Consider the following 24895-nt stretch of genomic DNA (forward strand, 5'->3'; position numbering starts at 1 on the left):
TGAAGCTAATTTAAGATGAAAATTAAGAATAAAATAATTGCGTTTTCGCTTTTGTTTTTTCCAGTTATTTACAATTAAAAATTGGCGGAAATGTCCCTGTACGCGAACAAACATCCTTACAAGAACGAAAGTAGGTGAATCTAAGCACACGGATCCTCAAATCGAACGATACGTGGGCAGCAGCTTACCTCGTATAAGTCGTAGGGAAAAAGATTATGACGTTCGAAAATGTAACTCGTTACGCTTATTCATTACAATCCATAACAGTATATCGAAAACCGCTTCTATTTTCGAGAGGATTAATTAAATTTTAGAGAAGATTAACATTTCCCCTAATCATTTGTCTCCATAAATAAGTAATAAATAATAGTATATATAAACAATGTTTGTACAAATTTCATACACGCACAACAAGAACAAAGATCACACATGCACCGCGAATGTCCAGACTATTCTTAGAAAAAGTGTAACGAAAATAGTAATCGTTTTATATTACAATAAATGTTCAATATAGCCTTTATTTTCTTGCAAACAAGATTATTTTATTTTCTCGCGTTGAAATTAAATAAAAAACGATTTAAAAGTAATAAAAAATAACAAAATGAAGGAAATAAAAAAGTTAAAAGAACTAAAAATAGGAAAAGCCCAAAAAAGTCTACAACTGAATAACTTAAAGCTACTAAATCTACAATTAACTCCAAGTTTATATTTATACAATTCTCGCAATGTTTCTGTTTGGCCGCTGAAATGATTCTGTCCTTCCAGAACTATTTCATCTTCTTATTAAGTTTCTAAAATCACTAAAACATACTACGTAACAAGGTAGTAATGAAAAGTTCATACAGAAAAAAAATTACGATGATGTTTGCTAACGCTTCCATTTTCTTTGTATAATTTTCTCGAAATTAGCCAGTCATGATACCTGAGTGGTTCCTTTTTAAGGCATAGTTGGGTATGTCTATTGCGAAAACGAACAGGCTATTCACCAAATGTGTTTAAAAATGCTTAGAACTGCCTTGCAAGGATAGTAGCATTTCAGCAATAAAAGTAAAATCTTAAAGGAGCTATTCAACGCGGTAAATATAATTTTTCATTTGGTTGTACATTAATTTGTATTATTACACATTACTCTATAAAACGATACGCTTATTAATCCCTCGATTAAACACGTTTTTTAAATTTTCTTTCAGTTTTTCTCACTTTCATTTCATGTGTATGTATGTGAACATTGCAATATGCAGTGATCAGTAAATTTGGTTAAATGTGGTTCACACAAGGCAGTGCTCGGCCACATTTAGTAGCATCTCAAGAATACTTGATGGATATGCGATTTTTCTGCGAATAACCCCAGACGGGACGATCGCGGTGCGTGTATGAAATTTATATAAATATTGTTTATATGTGCTATTATTTATTACTTATTTATCGAAACAAAGGATTAGAGGAAACTTCTCTAATAAGTTAATTTTCTCTAAAATTTAATTAATTTCTCTCGAAAATAGAGGCGGTTTTCGATATACTGTTATGAATTTTAATGAGTCACCATAACGAGTTACATTTTCGAACGTCATAATCTTCTTCTCCATAACATATACGAGGTAATCTGCTGTCGATGTATCGTTCGATTTGAGGATCCCTGTGCACTCCGCTGTTTAGGCTGGCCTCCTTTCGTTCATGTAAGGAGGTTTATTGGCGTACAGGGATATTTTAGCTAATTTTTAATTGTCAATAACTAAAAGATAAAGCCGAACACGGAACCTTTTTATTCTTAAGTTTCATCTCATTTTAGCTTCAAGAATTACCACTTAAATTGTATACCTACACCTTGTATTTACCAAACACCCTGTATTATAAAAGGCCTTGAATTTAAACTTAAATTTATAACTAAATACATAAATGAGTAATTAATTCACTAGTCCACTATTTCAAATCGATTAATGGTTTTTAATGAATTTTTTATTTTACATAAAATTATTTAAATACTATTTTGCATAATTTAATATGTTCTTTATTGGGAATCGTTTTACCTAAACACGTATACGATCGCGAATAACCAATTTCACACAATACGTGACATTTTCACTAGTTTCCGATATCGCATTGTGTGTGCTGATGGTATCCATGAATTACAGTGCTTTAAAAATTCTTCGGGACGTGCAATTAATTGAAACGAAATGTCATAAACTTGTAACAGTTGACGAAATACTCGACGTACAAATATTTTGACATTTGGCATGTGTGAATTGGATTCAAATAACAGACCCGCGCACCAAACCGCTGTTAGATTAGATTCTGGGCCGAGAAATGTTTTCGTGAACTCCTCCTACAACCACTCTGTCACGTGACGCTAGGCGACTTACAATTACAATTAAGTAAGTTTTGAGATATCGAAGAGAGAACTTCGCATGCAATACATTCCACTGAAGAATGCGTTTACTGAGAACATTACCGCTTGAACACACATAGGAAGGCCAGGACTGCCCGATACATTATTAGGCTGTCATTAAAGGAAGAGCTAGAGCACATGACGAAGGATGATTGTGACTCACTGCTCGAAGGGTATCATCTTCCGCATCACGCGATGAATAAAGCAAATAGTTCAAGAATAGTTCAGAAAAATAAGTAAACAAAGTAACCTAATCCGCCAAAAGCAACTTGGGAATATCGTTCGATGATACGCTCATGGTTGTGCCCACGATTCAAGAGGACCTCTTCGCGATAACCACGTTTACGCAAACATAACTTCATTTTGATCGCCGGTAATCACATAACACGTTTAAGCTTTAAAGAGACTTGATTGCATTAAATTGCTTTTCAAGGCATAAACGATATCTCGCAATGCAACACAAACATACAAAATAAATAATTAATATGTTTAGCTTAAATTCTAAATAAATGTAGCTTGATGCGTCTACGAACATTTATAGCTTTCTGTAAATGGTGTGGTATAGTGTGATACTTGTCTTCCTTTCTTTATTTATGAGGCTTTCTTCTTAGCGCTAGTTATGTTGCTCGTTAGATATCACTGGGGCATCAACGATATGCTCAGAAAAGAATTTAGTCTAAACGAAGAATAATCGCGACGCATGCTGTAACAATGTTAAATTTTATTTAAACAAAAACTTAACAAAGGTATGATACACGGTACGAAACTTGGTTTAGACTTATGATTACGATAAGCAGGGCGCGGCCATGAGTTCGGGTCAAGCACGAGCACGTACTTGAAACGGATTAAACCGTGACGCGAAATCGCGACGGGGACCGCACATGAACCGAGTGCGGAATGTGATACGAAAAGCAGTGGTGAGGCGAGCGCGACTCACCGTGCCGATTGTTAAATTGGAGTCGACAACGCGTAGACAAAGGCGACGCACGTACTTGGTATTCTTCTGAATTTTCCAAGCTTTCGATGATTAAGTAATTAATTGACACGAGCCAAGCGTGGCTCTCCAGTTTATATGCCTGCGTGCCCTTCTTCCATTGGTTCCTTTGAATCTTCCAGAACACGCAGAGGTATGTAAAGGACTTGTGTAGAGGATGCTTGATCGTGAGGTTTATTAAACGAGATTGCTCGTTGTTAAAACCGTCGAATATATTTAAAATAAGTAAATAAATTAGTGTCGCGTGAAAAGGTCCGCGCGACGTCCTGCATTGTCTGACCGTCAAGGCCCAAACACCATTTGAGAAATCCTCAATAAACCTAAGGCCCCACTATAAACCGAGTTTATTAGCTTGCAGAAACCTTTAATCCTGCAAGTATTTTCGGTTTATAACTGGTACTTAAAAAGTCCTTAGGTCTATTGTACATTCTTCCAAATTACGGAGAAAGGAAGTAGTTACCTAATGGGGAAAACGAAATAGTTGCCTAACGGAAAAGCTGGTTTTTCCCATAAACAATGTCGCCAATGAACCGTTGGTAGGAGGCTTCTTCCTCCCATTTTCATTCCCAACAGCGTTCATAACTAATCGGCATCGCACATCATTACTCTCACTTTCCTAACTAAAAATGTGAGCAACGAATCGGCGTTCTTGGTTCAAATGGGACACCCATACCGAGCTTTTTTCCGCAATCAGATCAGAACGAACTTCAGAGTTCCTTCGACTCTCACAGTGTCTACAGTTCCAAGAGTTTCTTCGGCTTTTACAGCTCTCAGAAATCCGACAGCTCCTACAGCTCTCACGGTACCTAGAATTCCTACAGCTCTCAGAGTTCCTACACTTCCGGCTGTTCCTACTGTTCCGACTGCTCCTACTTCTACTGCTTCTACGCCATCAGGAGAGTCACTGTATTGGTTCTCATAACCAACGAACAGTCAAAGTTAACATATACATGGATTCTCTCATCTACGAATAATCCTTTTCTTCGTTACCTGTATCTTAATCAACGGCGTTACTACTTTGTGTGATTGTATAAAGTGTTGGAAATATATATTTTTATAACTCTGTGAATCACAGTGTTATACTACAACAACCACCCCTATTATCCTAACCGAAATAAGGAGATCGAACTATTCGTGGTGCCGATTATTACAATCGTAACGGAAATTTACGACTCCCGTTGACGCGTATTCTAGCGACCGCGTCTCCCCGCGATAGCTCGAAAATACAATTAGTATAAAGACAACATTCGCAGAGACGTTCGTACAGCGTATAAGTCGCAAAATAAGATCGTTGATAGATATTCGATAGATACTAGTCGATAACTGTTCGATAACTGTTATGTAACTGTTAGATAACTGATTGATAACTGTTAGATAACTGGTTGATAACTGCTTGATAACTGAATTCTTTTTTATTGCGTCTGTTTATTTATACTGGTCGGAGGAGAGTCAGAAAATTCAAATTCGTCTTTGTTCGACGGTTTCACATAGCGGCGACATTGTTTTGCCCGGAGTTTATTTATTATTACATTACGTGTATCCTAACGATCTTGATACTCCGAGACAACACAACAATATGATTTGAATTGTCCTCTACTCATGTGCCGCTACAGGTCTAAACAGTTTGAACGATTAAGATACAAAAAAAGTCAACGACAGACGTGGAACCGTAAACAATGGTCGCTCGCCGATGTTCGCTATAATAAGGTGATGATCTGTCAAAGAGCTATGGCCGTTGTTCGCCAATCGGGCCACGGTACCGGCGTCAACAATGTCGGAAACTGCTGAACGAAGCTGTCGATTTCCAAATGTTAGAAAAACAAACGAAACGATCGGGCCATAAGAAACGAGGCAAAAACTGTGATAAGGTTCTTACTACCGAAACCTTCTAAGGATAGAACGGTTTAACGTTTCTTGTTCTTAAACAGTGCCCCTTAATCTACTTGAAATCTATGGAAACAAAGTTTATATTTTTGGTTTGTTTCGATTTTTTGGTTTTACATGTATAAGACAGGAAAAACTGTTAAAAATTTGTTATGTGTAGGTTAAACGTCAATGTATTATTGACAGTGGAAGACAGGAGATATTTTCTTTGCTACTGCGAAGTAATTTTTTATTAATTCTACGATACAATTCATTCCAGGAATAATCATACTTCTGTAAAAGAACTCGTTACCTTAGTTTGATAATGTAAATTGATATGTCCCAATATTCTTGCAACTTGAAAATATATATTCTTCTTCGGTTTATCTTATAATGCTCAGGTAACAGTACATAATTAGTTAAGAAATTTTGTATGTTTAATAAATTTCAAATCACTGGGTCTTTTATTTTTGTTATCTATCAACCGTATTACAAATATGTTATGTATATGTATATTTTTACAATATTGTATGTAAGTAACCAAAAAAGAAATCTATGCTGATTTATTACCCGTGTATTCGAAAAAATCGAAGAAAAATGAATTTAAAATTTACGATAATAATCCAATATATTACAAATTTAAGTTATCAAATTAAAATAATGAGCTTTTTATAGAATGTCTGGACTAGAGAATAGAGAAGACTGGATTACAGAATTAGTAAAAAAATAATAAACACTAAGGAAGAATGATAAATTCGGCTACTAGAGGAATAAATGTTAGAAATCTCTGTGATTAACGACTAAACCGTTAGTTTTTTGTTAATGGGTATGGGCTTGTTCAGTCTGTTTATTGCGGCCACGCACGTCGTGTCGAATAGGTTATTGGCCGAGGCACATGGTAATCTCAAAAAATAAAACATTTCTAAAACACGTGTTATCTAATGCAAGTTACAATTTTTTTTAATTATAAATGCAATCCTTGAGTCAGGAAGTTCCTCGTTGCGTCGCAGAAATGAATGGGAATGAGGTTCGAAGTGCTCGATAAAGAAAAGTATAACACGTGGAATTTTAAATGCGTGCGGTTTTAACAAAGACGGATGAATGGAGCGGCAGCTCCTTGGTACGTGAGCGGCAGGATTTCCAAGCGGGAATTTATGCAGGGTAGTGCAGCATCGGTGCAAGGAGTGGCAAGATAAATCGAGAACGATTTGAGAGCATATTTGAATTTTGTGCTCATTATTAGTCCGTCGGAAATTAAGCAGATAAAGAGATATGAGACTGTAAGAGAGATTTGATTAAAATTAAAGAACATCTATCAGTAAAAAGGGCCAACGTGAAAGGTCGTGCTTTTGAATCATCTGGAGTTGTTGAAAATGCAAAATGGTTACGGTGTGTGGCGAACGTTTCCGACGTTTCTTCGACGTGATGGATAAGTTAGCGCAACTGAAAATCAAGATCAATCAAGATACTATTGGTGGCATTGTCGTATATATAAGTCTGGAAATTCCCACGATGATGGTAAGGCTTTTAATGATCGGACACTGTTGCTCCATTAGTCCCCAGTAAACCGCTTTAGTCGAAAAGTTAGAATTCATTGTATGACGTCATCGTGTAAAAATAGCCCCGACTCGGTTGTCTCTGTCTTTTTCTCTCTCTCCTTAATGCGGTCGCGTATTCGACTCACGGGCTGAGTAGGAAAAGAGATGAAAGCAAAAAACAGTACCACAATAATAATAATAGAGACAATATTTCGTCTTAGATATATGAATATTATGATTATATTATTATTATTTTGTGCCTAACTAATGTCTAATAAATATCATATAATATAAATACTTTTTTCATTTTTATTAAAAACCTTTGTAAACTTTAAAATTATATTATAACTTTGATTTTTCAATAAAAAATTTAATAATATTGAAAAGTTTCAGTTGTGAATAATATTTTGGACATGATATTATTTACATATATCATAGAGAGTATTAATAATTAAACAATTTTCTAATGAATAGAAAAACTAAAAATAAAGTTGCTTTCCAATATACGCGTGAAATATAAAAGTATTAAATACATGTGTACATATTTGATTTGGAAATTGTAATATCATTAAACTTTTCTGTTGAAAATAGAAATATATGTTTAATAATGATTCAAAATTAATATTCATCTAAACAGCATTTTGCTGTACCAAATAAAATACTGCATATGTATATACTGTAAATAAATGGTGAACAATTATGAAAAGTAGTTTTGTCATTAAGTAAGCTCAGTGTTTAATTTCTATTCTTTTCTTTCAATGCTTTTACCCAAGGATGACGTTAAATACGAAATCTTAACTTCACAATCACAAAGTTTTATGGTGGCTAATTTGTAAAGTAGAACTCCCAACATTAAAAACAGACGTGTGTGTACGATCGTGGTGATCATGCGGTTGCGTAGCGTATCCTGCAGCTTTGAAAGCTTTGATTGTGCCATGTCTGTCCATGACGCATTGTCATCTCTTGAAACGTTGCAAATTAAAATTGTGGAAGAATTCGATACGTAGAGCGAAATGAACTTAAACGTGGAATAAAATGTGATGATGATAGCAAAATAGAAACGTAGAAAAGCACATCATCGCAAGAATTGTCGCGGAAAAATTGGATCGGACCTGGAAAAATTGATATCGCGAAAAATGATTTTAATGTGAAGTGTTTCAGTTGCGGTATTTTCGGACATCTTGTGAAGGGTTGTCAAGGAGTAAGAAACCAGAAATGACTGTTCGCCAGTGACACCGATAATTTAAGTTTATTTGCATTTTCGGACGTGTTGGTAAACAATGTTTCGTATTACAATGATAATGCGAAAAGTAACGTTTGGTGTTCTGACAATGGGTGTACATTGCACATGTGCAATAACGTCAAATTGTTTCAAGGCCTGATCACGGATTACATCCTGAGAGTATTGAATCTTTCTAACAGTGCCCATGCAAAAATAATGGGAAGAGGCATCGTGTCGACCATCACGAATGTTGGTGAAAATAGATAAGAGTTTCATCTCCCGGACAATCAATATTTTCCGATTTTCGACTGAATCTTATTTCGATAAGTAGGATTACCAACAAAAAACGCAATGCCCTTCTACCCGGGAAAGGTCTGAGGTCATTAATCGAGATGGTAATGTTATGCTTACCGCGACGTGAGAGAATAATCTTTATTCTGTAACACAATTCTTTGGGAATCGCCAAATGTCGAGTGCCGTAAAGTTTCAAAAGATCTACTCTTGTATTTTCGAGCTATCGCGGGGAGACGCGGTCGCGAGAATACGCGTCAACGGGAGTCGTAAATTCCCGTTACGATTATAATAATCGACACCACGAATAGTTCGATCCTCTGATTTCGGTTAGGATAATAGGGATGATTCAGTTAGTATAACACTGTGGATTCACAGAATTATAAATTATGTATTTCCAACACTTTATATAATCACACAAAGTAGTAACGCCGTTAATTAAGATACAGGTAACGAAGAGAAGGATTATTCTTAGATGAGAGAATACGTATATATGTTGACCTTGACTGTTCGTTGGTTATGAGAACCAATATAGTGACTCTCCTGACAGCATAGAAGCAGTAGGAGTAGAGGCAGTCGGAGCAATAGGAACAGTATGAGAGATGAAGGAACTGTAGGAATTCTAGGCACCGTGAGAGCCGAAGGAACTCTCGGACATGTAGGTATTGTGAGAGCCGAAGGAACTCTGAGAGCTGTAGGAACTGTGAGAGCTATAGGGACTCTGAAGCTCGGTCTGCTGTGATTGCGGAGGAAAGCTCGGTATGAATGTGCCCTTTGAACGAAGAACGCGGATTTGTTGATTACGCTTATTTGTTGCTTTTTAGTTAGGAAAGTGAGGGCAATCATCCGCGATGTCGATTGGTTATGACCGATGTTGGGAAGGAAGATGGGAGGAAGAAGCCTCTTACCAACGTGATTCATGGGCGACATTATTTATGGGAAAAACCAGCTTTCAGTTAGGCAATTATTTCATTTTTCCCATTAGGTAACTACTTCCTTTCTCCGTAATTTGGCAGAATGTATAATAGACCGAAGGACCTTTTAAGTACCAGTAATGAACCAAAAATACTTGCAGGATTAAAGCTTCCTGCAAACTAATAAGACTCGGTTTATGGTGGGGCCTTAGGTTTATTGAGGGTTTCTCTAATGATGCTTGGGCCTTAACGGTCAGACAATGAAGGACGTCGCGCGGACCTTTTCACGCGACGTAACATTCTCCCCCCGTTGAGAGGGCACCGATCAAAATTCTGTATGTGGGTGGTATCTGGTTCGTCTTAATGAGGCCATCGTCGCTAGGGTGGATTCGATGATACGGCTGAAAGGCGGGTGCGCTGAGGGTATTTGTCTGTCCTGGAGTCTGGTTCCCGGTGCGTGAAGGGCTCGTTGAAGTTCACGATCCAGCAAGTGTCGTGAAACAGCTTGGCCCATGAAGTATCGTGGAACACCTCGGCGCACGAGGTGCCTTTGAATAGTTCGCCCCAAGAGGTATCATTGAATGAAACTCCGGTGTTGCATGGTATAGGTTCAAACACGTCGCAAGGTTTTGTATTTGATTGGGGGACTGAGCTCCCCCCGATGATCTGCCTGAATTGAGTTATCTTGTCCCACGTGTTGTAGGTTGTTTAGTGGTAAGACTTTGAGAAGGTTTCGCCTTCCTTGTATGGTATTTCCGCAACATCAGACCCGTGAAAGTATTGCATGTCATTTGGACATCCTCGTTCTCGTTTTGGCTGTGGAAGCGTGAAGGAGGTCATGGTTGATTGAGGGAGAAGGCTGCCCCTGTTGATCCATCTGGATTGCGCCTTCTCGCTGATGCCTGATGGTTGTACCGGCGTGGTCCAACAATCCGCAAAAGACAAAATCAGAGATTTGCCCGACATAGTGATCTGTGGGCTTAGTGGACAAGTGTTGAGATCAGCTGGCGCGTTCTGGAAACTACCGACAATTAAATGATTAGTCACAGTGGTAATAACGTGGAGATTATCTCGATTTGGGTCACTCGCGTGGCTACTCGCGGCCATGGCGATGGAAAATTCTTCACGTTAGGTCCCGGAGAAAGACTCTCTGATATGATGTCCATGTCAGGTGTAACATCTAAAGTGGTGTTCTCCGTCGGCGGAGTATAACCGTTTTTGTCCTGGTCGTGATTCAGTTCCTTCCGGTCTTGCAGATCTGGAGCGTTCGGGTGATTCGAGACGTTTTGTGGAGTTGAATCAGATGGTTGCAATGCTGACGATGGGAACGTGGTTGTCGTCAAATCGCGTGTGGATGACACGTTATGAGTGTCACGCGATGAGCTCCGCGTGGTATGCGACGGGATCGCCGTTTGAGTGGATGCGATGGTTTCCGTCGGCGGAGTTTGATTCTTGTTGTCCTGGATGGGATTCAGTTCCTTCCGGTCCAGGGGATCGTGAGGGGTTGGCTGATTCAAGGCATTTCGTGGCGATTTGATACCGGCGGCTGATTCACTGTTTGTCGGTCTCGATGACGGAGCTTGTCGTGCGATACGTTGGTTACGTCTTAGCCGATCGTATATATCCTCATACTGCTCTTTGATTTCGAGATCGCGCGTTTGTTCTTCCGAGTCTAATAATTCTATCTCGAGTTGGACAGTTTCGAATTGATGCGTTGACTCGTGTTGGAATTTTTGGACCTTTGTTAAATTTTCATTGCGGTCCACTGTGGATGAGAACGTGTCATAGAAATAGGTCCAATTCTCGAGGGCACCGTCGAACTGAGGCAAGCGGATCTCTGGTAAAGTGATTGGTGTCGGCTCTGGTTTCACGCATGAATCGCGTGTTTTTGTTGTCGAGGGGGTTGTTGCTGGTATTTAGTCAAAGAGATCTAGGAGCCGTATGTCAATCTCCTGATGCTCTTGCGATAAAGAGGCTGTACGAGCAATTTCCCCCTCATCTAACACTTCTAACTCGTCTTGAACCGCGCTTATCTTCCTCCAGTTCTCGTCGAACGATTTGCAGCAAGATATCAAAAAGTTTTTATTTATGCGTCCAGACTCTTCATATTCGTTGAGTTGACGCTTCATGTTTGCAAATCGGCTGACTAAGGCGTTTCGTCTCCGCCGCAATGTGCTGATCGATTCAGCGTGAGCCATATTTGATTTTAATAGTAGGAACGATCTTACCTTAATCAAATGGACGTTGATCTGGGAATCGGTTGCTACTCGCTACAGTGCGGCGTGGACTTGTGTAGATGCTGAACGAAGGAGGTGTTCCTCTCCGGTGGCGGCTCCTTTGGTCAGTTGACTAAGGTGTTGGAATGTGGATTTCACGTGACACTGTATAGCCACTGGTCAGTGCACTTTTTTAATGGCACGTAATCCGGCTCGAAGGACCATGTATTTTCGAGCTATCACGGGGAGACGCGGTCGCGAGAATAATCGTAACGGGAATTTACGACTCCCGTTGACGCGTATTCTCGCGACCATGTCTCCCCGCGATAGCTCGAAAATACAACTCTCATTAAAGAAACATAGGACATGGTCGCTAGAACCATAAAGAGGACAGTCATCAGGAGTCGTTTCGTGTTCTATAGCAAATGTACCACAAGTTGTTGCTAAGGGATATTCGCAGCATTGGAGAAATCTCAGCGCAGAAAGGACTTCCACAAGACTTACGCTCTGGTTGCGCGTCTGAGCTCTATAAGATGAACTATCGCATTCGCGGCGAATCCGGCTATGTGAACAAGCGACAGAATATTTCAATGGCAAGCTCGATGAGGAGGTCTACATAGAGGTACCAGATCGGATGAAGGAAGTCCTCCAATACATCGTCGAACATAACGAAAGGCAAAGTACAATTATTGCTAGGGATCATGCTGGACGAGATTACAGCCACAACATGGTCTGCCGCATGAAAAAGGCCTTCTACGTTCTGAATAGGGTGAAATAGGGTCGTAACCTAGGGTCGTCACACTGCGTTTATCAGAAAGGCCAAGTGAAGCAGCTAATAGTCATCGTCATCTATATGAATGACATCTTGATTATGTGGCACGAATCTAATGCAGCTGCTCGGCAGAGGCTAGTAAATTTCTTTGAAATAAGTGACCTTGAGGAGATAAAGCTATGTCTCGAAATAAACTTCACCAGAAATAATAAGAGAATTTTCATGAACGGACATGGGAGAACATATATTAAGGATGTTTTCCAACGGTTTGGAATGCAATACTGAAATTTGGTATCGACATCCCTGAAGATTGAGGTAAGACTGATCCGAGGTGAATTGCGGCGTGACTTGAATGACAATCTGTTAAACTGTGAAACGATAACTCCAACGTGCAAGGGTGCAACCTCATGTTCCATGCACGGACGAAGCACATCGATATTTATCACTATCCTGTACGTGGAGTCATCAGATCAGATCAAGCGGTTTTGAAACACGTCTGGTCCAACGGCATATCATCCGACGTAATGACCAAATCCTACGAAGGACGAACTACGAGCGCCGCTAGATCTTCTGGGTTTAACAGATAGACCGAAACGTGAACAATGGACTTATCCAAGGGTAATGTTGTAAATGTTGCTGTCATTAGCAAACCAACTATTTGGCTTTTTTGAATCCGCAAGTGACTTCATCCTGGAAGCCCCGTGAACGCACATCAGGTGCCTCCTCGAAAACGATAACCCAAGGTCTCCTTGAGTTCTTTTCAAGCTCGTCTGTGCACCTGCTAATAAATTGTAATTGTAGTGCTATAAAATACCTTTGCTGGCCTCTTGAATTGACGGTAACGAGTAACACTATAACATTTCTAATATTTTATTCTTTACAATATTGTTATGTTATAATGAGCAATATTTTTTAAATCTTTAAGAAAATTAAAAGATACATGCCTAGCTTCAAAACCAAATATAAAGTCATTTTTGTTAATATGAGATTAGTTGATAACGTACTGTGTTTTAAAACTATTTCTCTGTAATAAGTGAAAATTTATCGAATTATCTTATGATCTTCATTCGGAGAAATAATGCATATAAAACAGATAAAATTCATCATTTTAATCATTCCCGAAGTATACACATATCATATCAACGATTACGGGCCCACTGTTTCTATTACAGTCTGTACCAAATTAGTCTAGTCAAATTAGCCCAAGAAAAAGTCAAATTCAACATTAAATGGTATTTGAAATGTTCTTACGCGAACTTATAAAAGTCGTGTTCGGAAATCTTATATCTTTGTTACTTAGGATTTCTTGCACGGGCTTTGCAAACGCTCTCCAAATTTGTCGGAAACAGATTTTTTGCATATAATGAATTTAATAATCGAATCGCAAAAAATTTCCAATAAAAATAGTAGATATGAAACATCTATTGAATAAGATGTCACACGTTAAGAATAATTAATTTCTTGAGCCATAAATAAATTAGGAGCCATCAAAAATCGACACTATTTTCAATTGTCAATTATGCACGTAAAATTGATTATATAAAATTGAAACTTTGTGAAAATGTAGCTTTTGTTACTCTGAAAAAGTGTACAAAATTTCATCTTCAAATATTTGTTAGTTTTTACAAGAAGCTATTTAGCAACTAAAAGACGTTCCTGTAGAACTTAATTTCTATAATTTTTTAAAGTTGCATATTCTCTGTCGAGTGTTTTTTCTATTATTGAATAGTTGCACTATCATATACGACTCGAAACTAATCGATTTTGTAATTTTTAATTATTCAAAAATGACGCCAGATACTATGTATCATTTTTTGTCATAGATAAAAGGAATAACTTCTGCAATTTTGATCGTTTTGAATTTACACATGGATCATAATGAAGCTAATATTTTTCCATGAATTTAAAAAACTGTCTTCTTTCACACCAATTGGGAGACGAGATAACTTTTTTCTAGGAAAGGTCACTACAGTCTTAATTTTCAAGATTAAGAACTAAAAGGTATACGGAAATATAGTTGAAATAAATGGTAACAAAAAAGTTATATCATAAATCATACTAATTAAAAAATGGGCCAGTAAATAATTAATAAAACCGAGGGATGTCCGCGAGATATGACCCAATCGCAGAAATCCATACGAGGATCCCTAAGAATTGATCTGGCGCATTCAAAATGGATTGACGTTCATTATTTTAATAACTAACAGTCGAAATGAGACGTTGTTTGATATAGCTATAGGAGAGTTCATGTAGATATTTACAAATTCACATGCATTACACCGCACTAATACTCTTCGCGTTATATTGTATTAGGTTGTCCGAAAAGTTTCTTTTGTTTCACAAGGAAACAATAAATGCACGTTTTTTGTTTTATATTATTTTGATCCATTACTTTCCTTATCCTACAATTTATATCGCATGATCCCTTTTGCATTACGTGCAGTATATAAATACGTGTAATAAAATATAATATAAAAATGTTTCATTCATTTATTGTTTCATTCTAAAATGAAAGAAACTTTCCGGACAACTTAATATACACCGAAATTTTATACACTAAGATAGAATTTTTTCTTACGTTCATGTTCTAGATTCTTTTTATGTTCTAGATGTTTTTATCTCCTTATCCACTTATATCTTTACGTGTTTATATTATTATTACTATACATTTATATTTTTATACTTTTATACGTTTATATCTAGAAGTCCACGAAATTCTGACTCTCTTAGCAACAATAATTTTATGAAGTCATTGAACACTTATTCTATCGCTTAAGAAATTAACAGTTGCCTGTAATGGTCAAGGACATAGGACTTTTCTTGTTTTTAGTTTTCTATTCCAGTTCGTTCGTGAGTGCCGAGGCGTGCAGACGTGCCCGGCAAAGTCCACAAAGCAGCAAGTGACCATCCAGTTGCTGCTGAGTGCCGAGACGTGCAGACGTGTGTCCAGTGCCCTGTGAAGTTCACAAAACTCCACGTGACGCCCAGCTGACGAAAGCGAATCCAACTAACCTAGCCAGGGGTTAACAGCCTCTCGACTAGTTCTTTCACACAGAATTAACTAGCTCGATGATGGCTCTATCATTTCCAACAGGCTCCCCGGAGCAAAATTATAACACCGCCATGTTTCCTCCCCCGTGGCAAGAGGGCAACGCAACTATCCTGGTAAATGACCACCACACGAAAAAACGAAAGCTCGAACCGACCAAGACAAATGTAAACAAGATTCAAACCAAACCATCAGCCAGCCAAGTGACTACCTACAATAGATTCTCAATTCTGGAGTCCACGGAAGACTCCATGATTACAACCGAAAAGGTAAATAATCTCCATACTCAAAGAACTCCCCCTCCCCCACCGATATTCATTAACGACGTAATCGACATACAGTCAATGATTAAAACTATCGAAAAAGACATCAGCAAAGAAGACTACAAGCTAAAGATTAACAACAACCAAGTGAAAATACTGCCGTCCCACCCAGACGCCTATAGAAAGTTAACCAAGCTATTAAAAACGTTAAACGCCAAATTCCACACGTACCAGCTCAAACAAGAAAGACCATTTCGAGTGGTGCTACGCAATATCCATCACTCAGTCGATCTAGACGAACTAAAATGCGAACTGTCAAATCACGGCCACGAAGTAACTAACATCAGTAACATTAGGCATAGAATCACAAAAAACCCACTATCCTTATTTTTTATAGACCTAAAACAAAAAACAAACAATAAAGAAATCTACAATATCAATCGGCTGATGAACTCCATAGTTAAGTTCGAGCCACCTCTTGTAAAGAAAGAAATAATACAATGCAAGAGGTGCCAAAGGTACGGCCACACGCAGAAATACTGCAATCACAACTTCCGGTGCGTAAAATGTGCAGGTAATCACCCCACTGACCAATGCACTAAATCCCCGGAAACCCCCGCCAAGTGTATCCACTGTCAAGGAGAGCATCCTGCGAACTACAAAGGATGCTCAGCCTACAAATCGCTACATAATATAAAGTATCCAAAACTGAGACCCAAGGACATAAACATACAAGAACCTAAACCCCAAAAACTCACCACACCAACAGTATCCTATGCGCAGGCAACGCAAGGAAACGCATACAACTCGAAAACACACAGTGTACACACAGAAAATAGAATTCCCACCCCACAAAGCACAGACAACTTTACCAGACTCGAAAAACTTATCGAGAAGCAAACTGAGCAAATTAACAACTTGCTGTCCCTACTCACACGCTTCATGGACAAATTCATAAGCACAGAAGCAAAATAAAACCAATGCGAATAGCCCTGTGGAACGCCAACGGTCTAGCTCAGCACAAAGCCGAACTAGAACTATTCTTAAAACAACAGCAAATCGATGTGATGCTCATATCCGAAACCCACTTCACCGACAAAAACTATCTCAAAATACACGGCTACAACTTCTACCACACCCAACACCCCAGCGGAAAGGCTCACGGCGGCACCGGAATCATAATCAAGTCAAACATCAAGCACTACGAACTTCAACCATTCCAGAAAGACTACCTCCAAGCAACAAACGTAGCAATAGAAGACTGTCATGGTACAATCACCACCTCAGCTGTATACTGCCCTCCCAGACACCCCATCGCCAAAGAAGACTTTGACCACTTCCTGGACACCCTGGGCAGCAAATTCATAGCCGGAGGAGACTACAACGCTAAACACACCCAATGGGGCAGCAGACTGGTTACAGTAAGAGGCAAAAACCTCCTCAACAGCATATTAACCAACAACCTCAACTACCTTACCACATACGAACCCACGCACTGGCCCACCGACACAAACAAAATACCCGATCTCCTTGATTTCTTCATAACTAAAAATATCTCGTCAAGACACGTCCAAATCAATTCCTCGGCTGATCTCTCCTCTGATCATTCCCCCGTGATAGTAACAGTCAGTTCAACTATCATCGAGAATACACCTAATGGCTCCATTCATAACCAACACACCAACTGGCAGCTCTTTAGAGAAGTCTTTACCCACACAACTTCAGCCTCAACCTCACTAAAAACCAATGATGAAATCAAAGCAGCCACGGAATACCTAAATGCGAGCATAATAAACGCTATCCGCGTCTCCACACCGGCAAAAACGTCCACCAGCAACCACGAATACCCCCAGTACATACTAAAAAAAATAGCAGAAAAACGTAGACTAAGAAGGATATGGCAGACCCATAGAACACCGGAGGACAAACGCAAACTAAACAACGCAACTACAAAACTATCCAAAACCATAAAGAACTACAATAATGACCGTTTTCACAAATACCTCGCCAGCCTGTCCCCCACAGCCGACTCAAACTACTCACTATGGAAAGCCTCCAGGAAACTCACGCGCCCCCCACAAATAATACCTCCAATCCGCCGCCCGCAGGGTGGATGGGCGCGTAGCCCTATAGAAAAAGCCAACCTATTTGCCAAACATTTGACTGAAGTATTCCAACCCCATTCCTCTATAGCCGCAGCGGACGTCACCGAATACCTGCACACACACTCCCTTCCAAATGTCCCCTCCTATTCAACCCTTCACTTCTGCAGAGATCATAGAAGCAATCAGTCGCCTAAACCCCAAGAAAGCAGCAGGTCACGACCAAATAGGAAATAAAGCAATCAAGGAACTTCCCATAAAAGGGATTGCACTCATCGCATCAATCTTTAACGCCATCCTCCGCCTTGAACACTTTCCTAAGGCGTGGAAAATCTCACTAATCACCCTCATCCCCAAACCCGGTAAACCAACATATGAAACCAGCTCCTATCGCCCAATCAGTCTCTTACCTACCCTGTCTAAACTATTCGAGAGGATGCTCACGAATCGTCTCCTTCCACTCCTAGAAGAATTGAAGACTCTCCCAGATCACCAATTCGGCTTCCGAAAACAACACTCAACAGTAGAGCAAATCCACCGCATAACCCACATGATCAGCCAAACCCTTGAAAAGAAAAAATACTGCTCAGCCGTATTCCTAGACATCCAACAGGTATTCGATAAAGTATGGCATGAAGGGCTACTCTACAAGCTTAAAAAAATCCTACTCCACCCATACTACTCCATCTTAAAATCCTACCTAACCAACAGACAATTCATAGTTAAATGTCTAGGCGCCACTTCCGCAACATTCCCAATAAAATCCGGCATACCGCAAGGTAGTGTCCTCGGACCCCTACTATTCTCCATCTACACTGCCGACTTACCCATATCAAACGAGGTAACAATAGCAACATTTGCCGACGACACAGCACTACTAGCTACCCACGCAGACCCGGCAATTGCGTCATCCACTCTCCAGCGAAGTCTCGACTCCATGGAAAAGTGGTTCCAAAAATGGGGTTTTAAAATAAACGAAAAAAAATCCTCCCATGTAACCTTCACGCTCCGAAAACAAACCTGCCCCCAGGTCACCATTAACAACACAATAATCCCAAGCAAGGACTCCGTAAGATACCTGGGCATGACCCTGGACAGGAGGCTAACTTGGGAAAAACATATCTCCGAAAAAACAAAGCAACTAAAGGAAAAACTAAGAAAATTCTATTGGCTCACGGGCCGACGCTCCAAACTAAACATACAGAACAAAATAACCCTCTACAAGGCCGTAATAAAACCTGTCTGGACCTACGGAATCCAACTATGGGGAACAGCAAGTAACTCCAACATTGAAATACTCCAACGCTTCCAATCGAAAACGCTAAGATCCCTATTAAATGCACCCTGGTATGTTACCAACGAAACAATCCACCGAGACCTCAAGATACCTACAGTCAAAGATGAAATACACAAGTCCAGAAGCAGATATAGCACAAGAGTCAACAACCACCACAACCCACTAGTCACCCAACTACTGGACACGACGGACCAGATCCGCAGACTAAAAAGAAAATACCCACTAGATTAAACCATTAGTCCTACTAGAATCAACAATATAAAACTATTATAATCCATGTCATTGTATCACGCCAAATTAAGTTACTGAAAATTCTCAACGAGAATTGATTGTAAATATTCTAATAAATAAAAAAAAAAAAAAAAAAAAGTTTTCTATTCCAGTATGTATTCGTCGAATCTCAACACTTCATAATGTTTTATTGCTTACAACGATCGATGGGTAACACCCGTGAAGTTCTCGTACATCCCGCTCACGGGTCGCATTGTACACCCTCACGCCTATAATGCGGAGGTGGTCACTTGCAGAAGGAGAATTACTACTCATATTATATAGCCCCTACGAATTCGGAAATATTTAGATAACCAGCCCGGCGCGTCTTATTTCCATCAACGTGTCTCGTCCGAAATGTCATCAAATATTTTTCTCGGACGATTCGTTACTGTTTATTCAGACATACGTACTTACTCAAATTCACTTTCAAACTAGAAAGTCAGAAACATTTCATAGTAAACACGTTCAGTTTACATATTACAATCCACTTAAAATAAATCTAATAGCTTTTTGGACTGAAAAATAATCTTCGTCAGTTTTCCCTTCTTGAGACAAATAATCTTACCTGCTACATCCTTTTGAGCCTAGGGTCTCAAACATTTGATGAATCTCTCGAATCTAGCATAATTTAAAAATGAATTGATTCCAGAAAAGAAATTTTCCTTTGTTTACATTCAATATTTTACTTTCGTCATTAATTTATTATTAATCATAACCATTGCCTCTATATAAAAATTATAACGAACATTATGAAAAACATAATTGTTGTAGTATTATTAAATAACTAAAGACTTTTAAGAATTGTTATTGTAATTATGCACTTATTCCTGTCTGTATTATTCAATCCCAATAATTTTTACATTTTTAATATATATATTAATGATAAATGTTATATTCTTATGCACTTGTATCTATTTTATTCATGATCTTATCTATCTATTTACTTATATTTTTTCTATTATAAACATGTTTTATCAGTATTAATGGACCTATAAAAGATTAAATCATGTATAATTTTTGATGTCATTTTTTAAAACTACAATTACAAAATCAATTAGTTTTGCGTTCTATGCAAATAATAAAATAATAATAAGAATAGAAGAAATACCCGACATCAATGCTATACGATTACTGAAAATTGCAGAAATTATGTTTTACGGAGACGTCTTTTTAGTTGTTAAGTAGCTTTTTCTGCAAAAACTAATAAATATTCGGAGATGAAGTTTTTGACACTTTTAAGAATGACAAAAACTACATTTTTACAAAGTTTCAACTTTATATACTAAATTTTACATGAATAATTGAGAATTGAAAATAGTGCGATTTTAGATGCTTTTTGATCATTTCCAGCCTAGTGAATTAACCAATCTTATTGTATGATGCATCATTTGATAAATATTTTTAACATCTATAATTTTTATTCTAAATTTTTTTGCGATTCGATTATTAGGTTCGTTGTGATATGAAAAAACCTGTTTCAAATAACTTGGGAAATTGTTTACAAAATCCGCGAAGGAAATCTTGAATAGCAAACATGTAGGATTTGTTTCAAAACATGATTTCTATGAGTTCACGCAAGAAAATTTCAGATTCCGTTTAATGTTGAGTAAAAAGCTAATTTGATCAGACTAAATAGGGAAGAACGAAACATGTTCATTGGTCATAAAGCATGATTTACGAGATAATTCTAGAGGAATTAGAGCGCAACAACAATCCGCATATTTATTTTTTTCTATACACATAACAGTTGTCCACGGTGTTTATGCAGGGTTAATAGATCGTGCATATTTCACCGGACATTACTGAAAGTGTAAACAGATCATGGCAACATGCACACGTTCGTCAAATAAATGGCATCATGTTTGAGATAATGTCGCTTTGATTGATCGAGGCAAGTACACTTCCATACCGGTTGTTTCACTGAGTTTAGAAAATACCAATCCTTGTAAATTCAGTATATACATTCACCATATAGTGTAACTCCACTTACTTCAACGAAATTTTAGTTAGTGACCGATCAAATGAAGTCCTGTTAAGGTTGAATTTACTTGTCTGAACGTGAATTTCTTTTATTTGAATGAAAGATCATAGATGATAAAAAGAATCAGTGAAAAATTGAGTTTTCTAAAACCAAATTCTATGCAGTGACTGCAAAATATATTGTCACGTACTCTCATTTTTCAACGAAACGACTTTTTCTTTATCAGATTCTATATTTTATTTCATAGCATCAAATTTTTGCAGTTTATGAAAGTGCTATTAAATGATACGAAATTTAATATACTTGAATTTAACTAAATGGTATCTAAATGCTATAATAAATACAATGGCATGTTAATATTTTTTGTGACTACTGTAGGTTTGTGAGAGAAAATTCCTAGAGCTTTAAGATTGAACTAGATTGAAAGATCTGAACATCTTAAAATTAAATAATACATCTCTGAAATCTTGAAAAAACAGAATCGTAACTAATATTGTGACAATCAATATCTTTAAAATATTCAAGAGAGTAATAAACATGTATTTAATCTCAAATTAATAAAAAGTGAGCTTTAATAATATGGAATTGATTAAATAAATGGAATAATATGGAATTGGACAGTATCCTGAATTTTAAAATTTCTCTGCTATAATACAAACACGATACAATCATTTTTACTGTTCCCTACAAATGAAAGTGGAGTGTAAAATATAGCGATTTCGCAGACCAAACAATGTATGTTCTTTGATCAATCTATTTTACATAATAATATTCGTTTATTGACTTTAGGTTTCGTATCTTTATTATAGTTTTTTTTATGAAGTGTTTATGGGCCTATGTTTATATAAGGTCTCTTCTCATTTCTAACCATAGAACATATTGATGAAGTTTGTCTTTTTTAACTTGGCATACCCTACATACAAAAAAGATAAAATTTATTTTTACTATATAGTTTCATGAATTCTTTATTAATTTGATATTCTAGTATCCCGAATTATGGAACATTTTTTCATATTTGTGATTATTATTTAAATCACATTTTTATACCAGCTTTTAGGATTGTCCCATTCTTTATAATTAATTCCTTTATTTCTTTTTATGTATGGAATAAAGATCTTCTGTTATAAAAATTACAAACAAACTCTTTCCGTGGATAATATCGTTGTGAAATGTACGATATTCGAGTTAATTTACCATGCACATTTTATTTTAATAATAGACTAGTATCAAAAATGTTTCCTTAGTATTAGGCAGAATTAAATTAATAAAAATTTTGAATCTGACAACCGTTACAATTTTATTCGAACTGAATCAAATATTGTTTTCGTAATTTATTGGCAATACAATACGAATATGTGCACACAAATATAAACAAATATGGGATAAGTGTTTTACATATTCGTTAAAGGAAATTGTTTGATGAAAATCAACATAATTTCAAAAGAGAATACAAATAAACTACAGAAACTGAAAAATGCGTTATCAGGTAAATTATCGCTGACAATAAAATTTTTGACAAGTATTCTTTAATATTTGGTATTTCTATTATGTAACTCTCAATTTATTTAAGATATATGAAATGATTTATCTTAGATAAATGCATATTTTTCTATTTTTTTAAATTTCAGGCGAACATCATAAAATAGACAATTTTACTTCGTCACTCAATATTTAATCAAACTTTTTCATTAAGGATGCAAAAAATATTCAAAATTATCTCTCTTTAAGAAAAATTAATTGTATTTAGTATATGGATTTTTAAAAGTATTTTTATATCATGGTTATATGTATACAGTTTTAAAGAATTATGTATTTAATATTTTTTTGATCAAATTTACTTTTTGTAAATGTAATTTTACATATTTATATATATGCATAATAGTATACATAATAGTATTATGTACGTGTTATAAGTATGATTCTAAAGTACCGAAAATCTGTATCCGTATACATATCCGTATCTTGGCAAAACAATGTGTAAGTTACATTGTTTATATTTTTTGAACATGTTGTGTTTACACAACTTTTATGTATTATTTCACTGCTTGGTTATTTCAATCCATTAAAAATTAAATAAAGATATTCTGACCGCGAAAACAAGTATTATCAACATTTTCTTGAAATGTCATTTACCCTCAGACAATCTATAAGATCTACTAAAGGATATAAATGAATCATTCCCAGTGGGAAATTTTACAACTCTTGAAACATCATCGCGATCTTCCCTGATGACATATCTACGTCGAAGTCTGTGTACGAAAAAAAATTCATGCATGTGTTTCTGACTTTCCGTATTAACTATTTTTTTATGGAATGCATTTTATTGAACCTATAAATAATTTAATAGTAGTTTTCGTAACAATTCACACAGAAAATTCTCAATAAGAAAACTTTAATTTGCCTTCATTTAAACAAAAAAGGAATAAATAAAATAAAATATTTTTTGTTGTAATAAAAGATTATTATATATACATATTTATCTTAATATAATAAAAATTTAAAATTTTAATATAAACACTTACTTTTATATTTTCATGCTACGTGAAGATTATCTATTTTTTATATCGACATATTTTAAGCTTTTTATTTATTAAGAATTATATATTGTTAAGTAAGAATAAAAGAGTTCATTAGACAATCATTGGAAAAGCAATAACAAGAGCTGTAGTATAGTTAGCAAGCATTCAATACTCCCGATCAGCAGGAGGTGGGTAATTGATTCAGACCCGTGTTCTTAATTGATTAAAATCTTCCCTGCCACCTGCAGGTGTTCGTGATATACGAATCGTTATATAAAAGCTATATATGTAACGAATCTCACATTTAGATGAAGAAGCAAACAGTTAAACAATCAATTAACAAACGTACATAAAGTTAAACATATTCTATGAAATTTTGATATGAACGTTTGTGATTTCAATCATTTTGACATTTTTCCTAAATGGCTATAACGTACCTAAGTAAGTAATGGAAGATTTACATTTGAAGAATACAGATACAAGAAGAATGTGACAAGTCTATTTAATTTCTTAATTTCGAACGACCTGTTCAGTTCATGAATATAAACTTTCTCAAGTAGGTTATACATCTATGAAATTTTTCAAAAGATCAAGTAAAGAGTTTTTTCTTGAACATTCGATAGACTGTACAATTGTATACAGTTACTCACTTTAATATTCGAACACATTTTAAAACAGATACGGCTCAGCAACTTGATTTTTTTAGAAGTTAGTAAGATTTAGTTTATTAGATAACGTAGAAAATTTTGAAAAAATTGCAATTGATTGAAATCGCGAAGAAATAAAAAAATATGTTTTGATACTGCGTTCGAAAAATATGTAGATTTATGTCAATCATACTAAAAAATTTTATCGAAACCGCTTGTTGCAGAAACAAGTAACAGGCACCAGAAGATATGAAATGGTATTAGATTTATTACAGTTATAGGCCAAAAGTTGTGACAAACTGCGACTTTTGCTATTTTTAACTGCACGTAGTTCATGGCAAAGTTAGTTAACTAGGCATGTACATAAATCGATACACCGGCAAATTGAAATTCAATCATTTTTCAAGTAACAAATATATCTATACTAATTCTTATGAAAAGCGCTATAAAGTAAAATGATGGAAAGCTCAATATTGTATATTACAACATATTTCATTGTTTGACATAGTTACTGTGGTTTGAGTAGTAAAACATTGCAGAGGTACATTTTACGCATTTTACACAAGTT

At 36.5% G+C, this 24895-nt stretch overlaps 1 long non-coding RNA gene across 1 annotated transcript; it reads left to right on the forward strand.

Annotated features, from left to right (window-relative positions):
- Nucleotides 1-6067: 6067 nt before the first annotated feature.
- Nucleotides 6068-7076, forward strand: LOC126918201 (uncharacterized). The gene is made up of 2 exons (XR_007711263.1): nt 6068-6141; nt 6232-7076. It is a non-coding gene; the product is annotated as an uncharacterized LOC126918201 (long non-coding RNA).
- Nucleotides 7077-24895: the final 17819 nt, after the last annotated feature.

The sequence above is a fragment of the Bombus affinis genome, chromosome 1 (genome assembly GCF_024516045.1).
Source record: "Bombus affinis isolate iyBomAffi1 chromosome 1, iyBomAffi1.2, whole genome shotgun sequence".
Lineage (NCBI taxonomy): Eukaryota > Metazoa > Arthropoda > Insecta > Hymenoptera > Apidae > Bombus > Bombus affinis.